Here is an 11,604-nt window from a genome sequence, read left to right as displayed (position 1 = left end):
CCTGCCTGTGCCATTAAACCCCTACAACATATCCAGAACGCTGCAGCCCCTCTGGTGTTCAACCTTCCCAAGTTCTCTCATGTCACCCCGCTCCTCCGCACACTCCACTGGCTTCCAGTTGAAGCTCGCATCTACTACAAAACCATGGTGCTTGCCTACGGAGCTGTGAGGGGAACGGCACCTCCTTACCTTCAGGCTCTGATCCTACACCCAAACGAGGGCACTACGTTCATCCACCTCTGGCCTGCTAGCCCCCCTACCTCTACGGAAGCACAGTTCCCGCTCAGCCCAGTCAAAGCTATTCACTGCTCTGGCACCCCAATGGTGGAACAAGCTCCCCCACGATGCCAGGACAGCGGAGTCAATGACCACCTTCCGGAGACACTTGGAACCCTACCTCTTTAAGGAATAACTGGAATAGTCTAACAGTAATCCTTCTACACCCCCCCTCCCCCAGTGGTGGTTGTCCCACTGGCTATCCTAAGTTGAATGCACCAATTTGTAAGTCGCTCTGGATGAGAGCTTCTGCTAAATGACTTAAATGTAAATGTAAATGTACTCGTAGGTTCCATTGTGTTCTTGTCCAGCACCAAACCTTTTGTAAGTTAGTGTTTCTAAGTAGTGGTGCCTGTTCCCATCGATGTCTTTCCTGAATCCATACACATTCACCTCGTCACAAATGTTTAAGGCTAATATGAAAGCCATGAATCCGGTGGATGGGTATCTGCCGTTATAGTCATGAACATATTTCATGAAAACAGGATTCAGAACCAATACCAAATCTTTGTTGGCTTTAATCTTGGGTTTAGGATCAGTGACTGCGCCGAGTAGCCACTGGAGATCCATAGTCTTGAAAGGGAACAGCAGGAGACTAGTGGTGTTATCCAGATCTATGGCACTCCCTGGGTACATAACGTGATGGCTGGTCTTGCTCCCCACATCCTCCTCATAGCCCTTGGTTACTGCCTTGTTTATTCTGATAATGACATCATTGGAATCAATGAGGTCTCCGTAGTTGGAGCCTTTGAGGTTCCCAGAGTTCCCCACCACAGCATAGATCCTACAGCGCTCTGGGCCAGCGTCCAAGTAGAGATCAGAATCAGGGATGACCTGAAACAAGGCTGTGCTATGGTCATTCTGGATTTTCTTCCACCACTTTCTGGTGTCAGTTGAGAGTTCCTTGCTGTTTCTGTTTCTGTCAGAAATGGTTTGATGGATCTGATGAAGCGCTTCTGAAACCAGAGGTCATCGTCCGGCTGTTTCATACATTTTAGACAGGCACGGTGACGTGGAGAGCTACTGTACTGGATACAAGCTAACGTTTGCTAGCTAACTAACAGTACGCTTTAACTTGCAATAAAAACGACTGACTAAATTTGAAACTTATATCTGAAAATGTAGCTAGACTCTTACCCGTATACATGGATGAATGCTTCACGGCAGACTGGAACCATTTAACTCCATTTTGTTTGTAGCTACATCTTGTTTGGCCAGCGTTGTGTCAAGTCACTCTGGTTCACACTGACCGTGGCGTGTGCAGAAAGTAGCCCATCCCTTTTTCCAACTGATCTGTCGATAGCGCCTGCTAAATTCAGGGCATCAATGTTGTTGAGAAAAGTAGCAAAACATTTGTCGTTCTCCATGGCTAACGTTATATCTTTAAAAAACGGCATGGTAGAAAGGACTGTCAACACATACTGAACAGCTCACGTTATAGACAGAAGCATGTCCAGCCCATCCATTATCTCAGCCAATCATGGCTAGCGGGAAGGTTCCTGTCTTTTTCCGTGGCTAAACCAACGAGGCTCGTAATTTAACCATTTTATATGTATTTATGAATGGAATACAAGTTTATTATTAAGGCACATGAAAGTTCACATGTTCCAGAAGGCCAAAGGCCAAAAACCACATTTTGATAAGAAGATGTTTACGTTCAAATGCCGCTCCTGTGAAGTAGTGACATGCGACATACACCTAGTTTCCTGAAACTAGTCACATATTTACAATGAATCTCAACCACAATCAATCAATCAAACAATCAATATGAATTGTACAGCTACCAAATATATAGCCCCCAAGATGAACTCATAACAAAAGTTTCAGAGATAACTTCGCTCCCGTTGGTATAAAGTCCAAATAAAATTATAATTAATCCTTTGCATCTATCCCACAAAAAATGCATAACTAGTTACACTAGAGCAGCAGTTTGGGTACTGCATTCATTGATACATTTGACTGATCAAATTCAGCGATTCCATGCATGGTTGTTCTCTAGAGCTTTTGACAATGATCTGGTGGTCCCCGGAAAAGGAAAAAGTTGGGAACCACTGGTCTAGCAGATCTCCAGCAACAAAGTTGTTAGTCGAATTCAGTTGTCTAATTTCAAAGAGAACGAGTGTGGTTACTTCTCACCCACACTCAACCAAGTTGCCTAATACTGAAGCGATTGGCTGTGGTTACCCCTCCATACCAGTTGCTATAAGTAGGTTTGAGTTTGAGTTTGAGTTTATTTTTACAGGGACAGTGCACATTAATCAACGTTTCAGTAAAAGTGCCGGTTTTAGCCAGCCGGCTAATTTTCAACCGCAGTCCCTGGGCAGGTTATTAAAAACAATTACAATATAGACAATAACAACATAGAACAAGACATAGCATACAGACATAGCAACATAGGACAAACAAGACGTAGCATACAGACCGAGCAACATAGAACAAAAAGCAGCAAGACAAAATTCATAAAAGCAACAAAGTGTTTCCACACCTCACAAATTACAGACAACAGACATGGAAAGCGGCAACACACAGCTAGGGACCATGTTCACAAATCTGATTGACCTTTAGCCATGTCTTCAAGCATTTTGTGAAAGTGTGATATGTGGTGCAGTTATGTGTGTCTGATGGCAGTGTATTCCAGACATGGGAAGCTCTCACAGAAAAAGCGGATTTACTAAAGGTGCTTTTCCTTAGGGGAACTACACAGTCACCTCTCATGGCAGACCTTGTGGATCTGCTGCCATATGTTTGGGTTTTCTGTTTAACAAAAATACTGAGTGGAGGGGGAGCCAAGCCATTTAGGATCTTGAATACAAGACATGCATCGGTGTATTGCACAAGATTTTCCCAACTCAGGAGCTCATGCTTTCTAAGGATGTGACAGTGATGATGGCTATTGGGCTTCCTATCAAGCACTTTGAGAGCCTGTTTGTAGACAGACTGAATAGGTCTTACTGTTGTACAGCAAGCTTGGGCCCAACTAGTCAAGCAGTATGTTAAGTGGGGGAGTATCATAGATTTGAAGTACAGTTTTGCTACCTCTGTAGTCAAACAATTTCGTATAAATCGGAAATTAGCTAGGTTGAATTTGGTTATTTGAATTACCTTTTTCGCATGCTTTTTAAAAGAGAGGTTGGAATCAAGTATGATGCCAAGGTACTTAAAATCAGATACCCCCTGGAGCTTCTCCCCTGACACATAGACTTCTGGCTCAGTAGCATCTGTTGCCCCCTTTGTGAAGAACATGCAAACAGTTTTTTTCACATTGAGATGCAAACACGAGTCACTGAGCCACTTTGTAACCTGGACCATTACAGTAGTGAGTTCTTGTGCAGCTTGTTGTTTGCTCTTTGCATGCACATATATCACTGTATCATCTGCATACATTTGAACTTCAGACCCAGTACAGACAGAAGGCAGATCATTAATGTACAGGCTGAACAGGAGGGGCCCCAGTATTGACCCTTGGGGCACACCCACATCATAGCTAAGAGTGGGCGACAGCTCATTGCTCACTCTGACACACTGAGTTCTGCCTTCAAGGTATGATTTAATCCATCTCAAGGCATCGGGGGAAAAGTTGAACTTGGACAATTTTGTGATGAGAATCTCATGGTTAACAGTATCAAAAGCCTTCCTTAGGTCCAGAAACACAGCCCCAACAACGCCCCCTTTGTCCATCTTGGACTTCACATTTTCCAGAAGAAAGCAGTTGGCCATTTCTGTGGAGTGTTTCGCTCTGAAGCCAAACTGCATGGAATGTAATGTGAAGGGGCTGTTGTTGAGGTGGGCAATCAGTTGTTCTGCTACACACTTTTCAACAATCTTTGACACCACAGGTAGTATACTAATGGGCCTGTAGTTACTCACATCAGCAGGGTCGCCTGATTTAAAGATGGCCGTTATTATGGCCGACTTCCATACCCTTGGAAACACCCCGAGACCAATAGATGTGTTGGTGACCTTAGTAAAGGTGACGCCCACAGTGAATAACTTTGTACTCACACAAGTCCATTATTTTTTCAAGTTAAGTCAAACTCAGGAAGCGTGGCTCGCTTAAATCGGAACCTGTGCCCACGGGCTTAGCTTGCCTCTACACTCTTAATCTCTTATTCAGGCTTAGTAGGGTTACCTAATAAAAACGACAGCATGGACATTACAAACAGCTGACAACTCCATGTTGCATCAGACGAGTGCCTGCAGGGGGAACATAAACAGCGGTAGAGATGACGGGGGATTCAGAAGGCCATGTTTGAAGTATCTGTACTTTACTTTACTATTTATATTTTTGACAACATTTACCTCACTACATTCCTAAGGAAAATAATGTACTTTTTACTCCATACATTTTCCCTGACACCCAAAAGTACTCGTTACATTTTGAATGCTTAGCAGGACAATGGTCCAATTCATGCATTTATCATGAGAACATCCCTGGTCATCTCTACTGCCTCTGATATGGCGACTCACTAAAAACAAATGCTTTGTTTCTGAATGATGTCTGAGTGTTGGAGTGTGCCCCTGGCTATCCGTAAATTTTAAAAACACGAACAATTGTGCCATCTGGTTTGCTTAATATAAGGAATTTGAAATGATTTATACTTTTACTTTTGATACTTAAGTATATTTAAAACCAAATACTTTTAGACTTTTACTCAAGTGGTATGTTACTGGGTGACTTTCACTTTTACTTGAGTCATTTCCTATTGAGGTATCTTTACTTTTACTCAAGTATGACAATTGGGTACTTATTCCACCACTGACAATGACGCCTAAAAAGCTGTAGTGGTGCTGTGGTTTTACAGGATCTTGACACAGTGAAGCTAGCAACTTGAAATAACTCTGTTGAGTTAACTGGGTGACTGCCTACTGACATGAAGAGAAACAAAAACGGTACCCCACTCTCAGGTGGCGAAGGCCCTATAAATGTGATGTTAAGATCGGAGTCACGTTACTCTCCTCGGAAAACAGGATTTTAGGGTCTGCCTGATGTCCAAAACACCCACTTAACCACATAAGAGGATTAGCGAAACCCCTCTTATCCCCCTTCATATCCCCCTACCTCTTTAAGGGTTTTACATGGAAAATAATTCCCCTAATCTGGCTGCCTTTAAAGTTGTCTTTGGCTACCAGTGGCATGAGCTCGGGACACGGCTATTTTTACAATAGCACGTGAATGACCATCTTTAAGGCTGGTGAATCGGGGTAACGAGTCCTTTTGACCATTTGTATGGTCCCACATCCACAGTTTTCATACATCACGTACGCTATTGACATGTTATGTCATGGTGGGATTGTTGTCACCAGGCAAAGGAATTACCTATAATGACCTCATTGCCCTGAGCTGGTATGTTTCTCACTGGGGGTGAACATGTAATTTCCACAGGGGTAGCGTTATTAAGTCTCTCTCCAGGGAAAGGCTGTATGCAGGGCCCTGAATCACCTCATTAACCCAACAACTAATTGAAGGATGAATTATAATGCTTATAAAGCTCTGGCAACCCTGCTGAAAAAAAAACAGCATATACCAGCATATGCTGGTGACGAGTGCTGGTTTTGCTGGTGACCAGCCTTCGCTGTGTAGTTGGTGGTGACCAGCCTTCGCTGTGTTTTAGTTAGTGACCGGCCTTCGCTGTGTTTTGGACCCTGGTGACCAGCCTTCGCTGTGTTTTTGCTGGTAACCAGCCTTAATTTAGTTTTGGTCACCAGCGAAACCAGCATTAAGTCACATTATGTTGGTTTGCAAAGTCATGTTTAATTCGTATTTGAATCCAGCCAGAGTGGGGATATCCAACAATTGGAACTTCTACTCACCCACAATCTGCAGTCAGAATGATTGCCAGGGTTAGAAAGATTAATAAATGAGACTACCTAAACCCCCTAATCTGGAACAACCATTTCAGTAACAAGTACAATAACTGGTGCAATAACGGGTGCAATAGAAAAATGTATGTTATTTATCTTTGTGTAGCATACAATTAATTAATCAATCAATGTACTTGTACATGTGCAAAAACACAACAAACTAAAAGATATTGAAACAAACAATTCCACAAATCAAACTAGAATAGAGCATGCTGGGAAATATGATAATGATGGGTGTGGTTTTGTAGACCAGCTTGACCAGCTAGGCCAGGGGTGAGCAAACCTTTTGGCTCAAGGGCCACATTGAGTTTTTGAAACCAAGTGAAGGGCCACATACTATATGCGTGACAAAACATGTGAAGCCTTTATTCATTTTCACATTGACATGCAACTACTAGTGTACTGTATGCTTGCAGAACAATTCTACCCTTGTACCATCTCTACCCCTGTTTTTTTTTCACAACATTTTCACAAAATTGATATAAGTTATAATATCACAACACAGTCAAACACACATACAGATCCTGCATCTCTGCCCTTGTAAAGTACAATCAAACTTACAGTCACAATATGCAAACTTAAAAATAGATATATATTATATGACTGGAGACATGCAAAATGTAACAGCAGATGTGTAAAAAAAAACGGTTCTAACATTTGAGTGAAACATATGCTAAGAGCATCCGTTTCATTTGGAATGGTCTGTTTTTGAAAGCATATTAAGGAACAATTCTCATCTCCATTGTGAACCATATTTACAGTTATCCAATCACCTCAGCCCAAATCTGACTGATTAGTTATTACCTGTATCCAAGTGCATTGCTGGATAATTCTCACTGCATAACCATCACCATGAAAAAGCATAATCGTTGCCTACTCCAGTCACGGTCACTTCTCTTGGCAAGGGCATCAAAGTCTGGTGTCATCTTTGATGTAGAGATTCTCAGAACAGCTGACAAGTGGTCATTTGTTAAATTTGACCTGTGATGGGATTTGTTCTAATTCATGACTGAGAACATTTGTTCACACACATATGTGGACCCGAATAAAATAAGCATCCTTTGAGCGTGCTTTTTCATGTTTGGAAACTTTGTTTCATTCAGTAAGCCATAGAACTGGTCTATTGTTGACCAGCTAGACCATGCTGGTCACCAGCATAACCAGCTAGACCATGCTGGTCAGACCAGTTGACCAGCTAGACCATGCTGGTCAACCAGCATAACCAGCTAGACCATGCTGGTCAGACCAACTTGACCAGCATCCGACCAGCACTAACCAGCATTGACCAGCACAGACCAGCATGGACCAGCTTGAAAATTATGCTGGTCTATTCTGTTTTTTTGATGCAGGGAAATAAAGTGGCCAACCTAATGAGACCCATGTGTCACAGGTTTCTGGCTCATACTTTGTTTAGATCATGCACTTATGTGCAAATCAATGTGTGTATATTGTGACAGGTGGTTACTTTCCCCTGTCCAATAACACCCTGTCAGGTGTTCTGCTCTTGGCTAATCACTTTGGGCAAGGTGGTGCTTCCCCATGTGTCACGTTAATTTAACGTCCTTTTAAAATAGCTTGTGAGAGCCCTGAAACTCTGTTTGGTCTCTCCGGCGTACTATAGTTTCAGCTGGAGAGGTAGTTCAAACAAATATTCCTTTGTCTAACAGTGTTGGTTTATTGCCTTTGGATAAATTGTATACTGCCTTTGCATACACTTAGTAAATCTAAGCCTTACTCTAGAATTCACAAGAGCCCTTCGATGAGTTTGATTTGTTGGCCTGGTAGAATACCATTACAGGGCCACCTATGGCCAATGTTGGAGAACTGAATAGTAACTGAAATAGCAATCCAATAACCTGTCATAGTCCTATAGACATGGAAGGTTCCCTTTTCATTTTGATGTAGATGCTCAGTTATTAAGTTGTGCCTGTGTGTGTAATCTGTGTATATTAATGTCTGTATGAGTGAGTATATCCATTTATGTCATGTGTGCACACTGTTCGTTTTGTTCCAAAAATGAAATATTACAAAAATGTAATAGATTTTTTTATCAGTGTGTATATTTTTTGCAGTATCTAGATAAACAAATATATTTATTTGCTGATAATAAATGTAAGTGAGTATGTGCACTGTGTGAGTATAGAGACTTTTGTGAGACTGCCATTCTACCTTTTATTCATATTATCAGTCTGTCTTGTTATTTTACCATCATCCCCTATTTACAAGTGCCTTTCACTCAGGTGAATGCAATCATTGTCAATAACACACTTAACTTCTGAACTATTTGTTTGCTTGCATGGTGTGCTGTGATACCCCAGTATAAACTACATTAACTTGAGATAGCTGTTGCCAATTCCCTATCACCTCCTCCCTCCCCAAACAAATTACTAAACGCCTCAGAACTAGTTAAACGGAACTGGAACTTACTTTCAGAGCGCGGATGACGTCAACGGTAAATTTAGGTTTTGCGGAGAGGAAATGGCGACTGTGCTTGAATCTGAAAGTGCGGCAAGTGAAGTGTGTGACAAAAAATGAAAAATAGTGAAATCAAAGAATGGAACAAATTGAGCAAAAGTTGTAGTAGAGGACAAGGACTGGTCCAACAATGCATTTCTTATTGGACTGCATTTTTTGGACAAGGAGATTCATTTGGGAAATCCATTTGCAATATCGAGGACTGTGAAGAAACAGTGGGAAAGGTGGATTAAATCAAGGTGACTAGAAGTGGCCTTGTTTTGGTTAATTGTGTTGATGAAGAACAGAAGAAGCGTGGACTGGATCTTGCAAAATTGTCCACATCAGAAGTAACATGTATTGATCTTCGGAGCAGGGCGCCTGCCAAATGAGTTATAGCTGGAGTTTCACTGGATATAAATGACGAGTACCTTAGTCAGAAAATCCCAGGAGTTGTCAGTGCACGTCGCCTTACCCGTATGGTAAATGGAAGGAAGGAGAAAAGCCTATCGATATTATTGTTGTTTGAGGAGACTCTACCTGAATATGTGAAGCTTGGATATGTGAGGTATGCGGTGAGAGCATTTGTGTCCAAACAATTAGTGTGGGAATTGTAAAGGGTATGGTCATGTGTCAAATGTTTGCAGATTGGAGAAGTACAGTATTGAAGAATCTGTCAATGGAAAATGTTGCAACTGTGATGGGGATCATACTCCGGACTTCCTTGAGTGCCCTGTTAGGGTGAAGGAGGTCCAAGTGTTAAGGATCAGGGCTGTGCAGCGGATCTCCTATGTGGAGGCGGTGAAGAGAGTCGAAGGGACAAGAGGCAACAGTGTTGAAGATATGGCGGTGGATGCATTGCAATCAGTTGCTAGTGTTTTAAGTCAATCGAGTGATCTGGATATACTCATTGTGAAGAAAGTGGATTTTGTGGCATTTATAGCCACAGTGATTAATTGTTCAGCACAAGTGTCTAAGAAATCCAAGAAGCTGGACATCATTATATCTGCAGCAGATACGTTTTTGGGGCTCCACGACTTCATGGCAGAAGCACTGCAAGGACTATTGTCGCTAGGAAATGTCCCGCCCTCACAGGGGTCTTTTGAGCCTGTGTAGGGACCTGATTAGAATTGTTTTTTTACAGAAAAGCAGGTTGATTTTGTTTAGTTAATTTATTTTTTAAATAATTTGTATGATATTTGATTTATTTTTACCCACATTATTTCCTTTTTTGGGTACTTATTATTCACCCGCAGAGTAAGTGCCGGAATGCACATCAAATTGTTGCAAACGCCATTATACCATAGAAGAAGAATAAGACTTTCAGTCCGCTGTTCGGACCGGGGACCTCTTGACAGATGGACGTCCACCTCATTGCTGCTTCTCCTCTCCGCTGTTCGCCTGAAATGGGAAAAAGACACCAATCACAACGCTCTCATAACACTACTAAAGGAAAGTGCTTGTTTTGAACATGTGAGTGTGACTCCAATTGTTGGCCAGTAAATGCTCTAATTGTATGTTTTGTGTCACCTGCAACTATACAAAGGGGACACACACGATGCAGCTGCGAGAGGTTACACCCAACTTTACCAAGAGCTCAACTCATACAACTCTCTTTAGCACAACTAAAGGAAAGTGCTTATTTTCAGCATGTGAGTGTCCATCCACAGGAGGTTGGTGGCACCTTAATTGGGGAGGACGGGCTCGTGGTAATGGCTGGAGCGGAATTAGTGGAATGGTATCAAATACATTAAACACATGGTTTCTATTTGTTTGATGCCATTCCATTCACTCCTTTCCAGCCATTATTATCAGCTGTCCTCCCCTCAGCAGTCTCCACTGGTGTCATCAATTGTTGTACATGCTCTAATTGTATGTTTTGCGTCCCCCGCAACTACTCATGGGGTTGGTTACACCCAACGCTACCGCGCAGCCAGACTGGTGCGGAGCGAGGGACCTGCCATTGACAACCAAACCAGCATCGACTACCGGACCAGCCATCGACTAAAGACCCCTGCTTGGGAGGAAGAGCCAAACCCTGCTCGTGTAGAGGCGAACAAATTAACCCGGCTCAGGTAGAGCTGGCAAACGAACATAGTGGTCCCCGACTGTATTCAATAGCACAATCCAAATGAGGAAGAAATCTTATTGGTATACAACCTGACCATGGTGTCATAAAAGATGTCATGATAACGTTATTGCAACTGGTTTTGCCCTCTGGGAATCTGACCAACATGTATTAAGTTTCACTTTCCCCCAATGTTTCCCCTAAAACATCAGCGAAACCAAGAATTCGTCTGGGCCATCAAATATGGATTTAGTAAATCCAATAACAGGCCACAATAACTGAACTCAAAATGGGTTCGCTCCTGTCCTGCTATCGCAAATAACTCTATGCTGTAGCTGCCTTGTCACTCTGGCCATCACACAGAAGGTAAACCTCAGTCAAGGTCAAAAGGTCAGAAACTGTCAAGCCCCTCTTATAAGAAATGACAGAGGGTCAGACATCTCGGCACGTGGTTTTAATTTAGTTGCCAGCGTTAACGATCAGCCGATCTGCGGCACAGGTGCGCGAAACGGCGCTAGCGATCCGTGTCGATTGAGCCGCTCACCCTTTGGCAGCCCAGGTGCACTGGGAGTGAGAGGAGGGCTCTGTGTTCCCCTCGTGCGCCCTGTGTGGCATGAGGAACCTGCTATGTGTGGAATGCAGGACCGGAGGGGGCAGAGGTGCCCACTGGAATGCCAGGAATGGCTGTCCTTCTCCATCATTCCGGAGACAGTCAGAGGAGCGAGCTGACCTCAGGGCTGTTTATTTGCAAACGGCGTGACGTGGTCGGTTTCAACCAAGTTGTTTTTCTAAAAGTCCTTCTCCCACTTCGAGAGTCTCTGCCAAGAGGTCACTCTGGTTAATCTTTAGCCAACCTGCTCCTTGTTAGTCTCCTGCTGCTGTCCAGGGGGGCAACTTGGAGCAAGGTTCAAGTTGATTGTGAAGTTGACCTACTTATGAGGATA

At 42.9% G+C, this 11,604-nt stretch overlaps 1 pseudogene across 1 annotated transcript; it reads right to left on the bottom strand.

Moving 5' to 3' along the window:
- Positions 1-537: 537 nt before the first annotated feature.
- Positions 538-11,275, bottom strand: LOC311132443 (CMP-N-acetylneuraminate-beta-galactosamide-alpha-2,3-sialyltransferase 1-like; annotated as a pseudogene). Its single transcript has 2 exons — positions 11,205-11,275; positions 538-1,299 (listed from the first exon to the last, which is right to left on the bottom strand). The product of its transcript is annotated as a CMP-N-acetylneuraminate-beta-galactosamide-alpha-2,3-sialyltransferase 1-like (transcript).
- Between the last annotated feature and the right edge of the window lie 329 nt (positions 11,276-11,604).

Source organism: Coregonus lavaretus, assembly GCF_964263955.1.
Source record: "Coregonus lavaretus genome assembly, chromosome: 7".
Classification (NCBI taxonomy): Eukaryota; Metazoa; Chordata; class Actinopteri; order Salmoniformes; family Salmonidae; genus Coregonus; species Coregonus lavaretus.
Note: the sequence above shows the minus strand (reverse complement) of the source record. Positions and strands in the feature narration are given on the sequence as shown.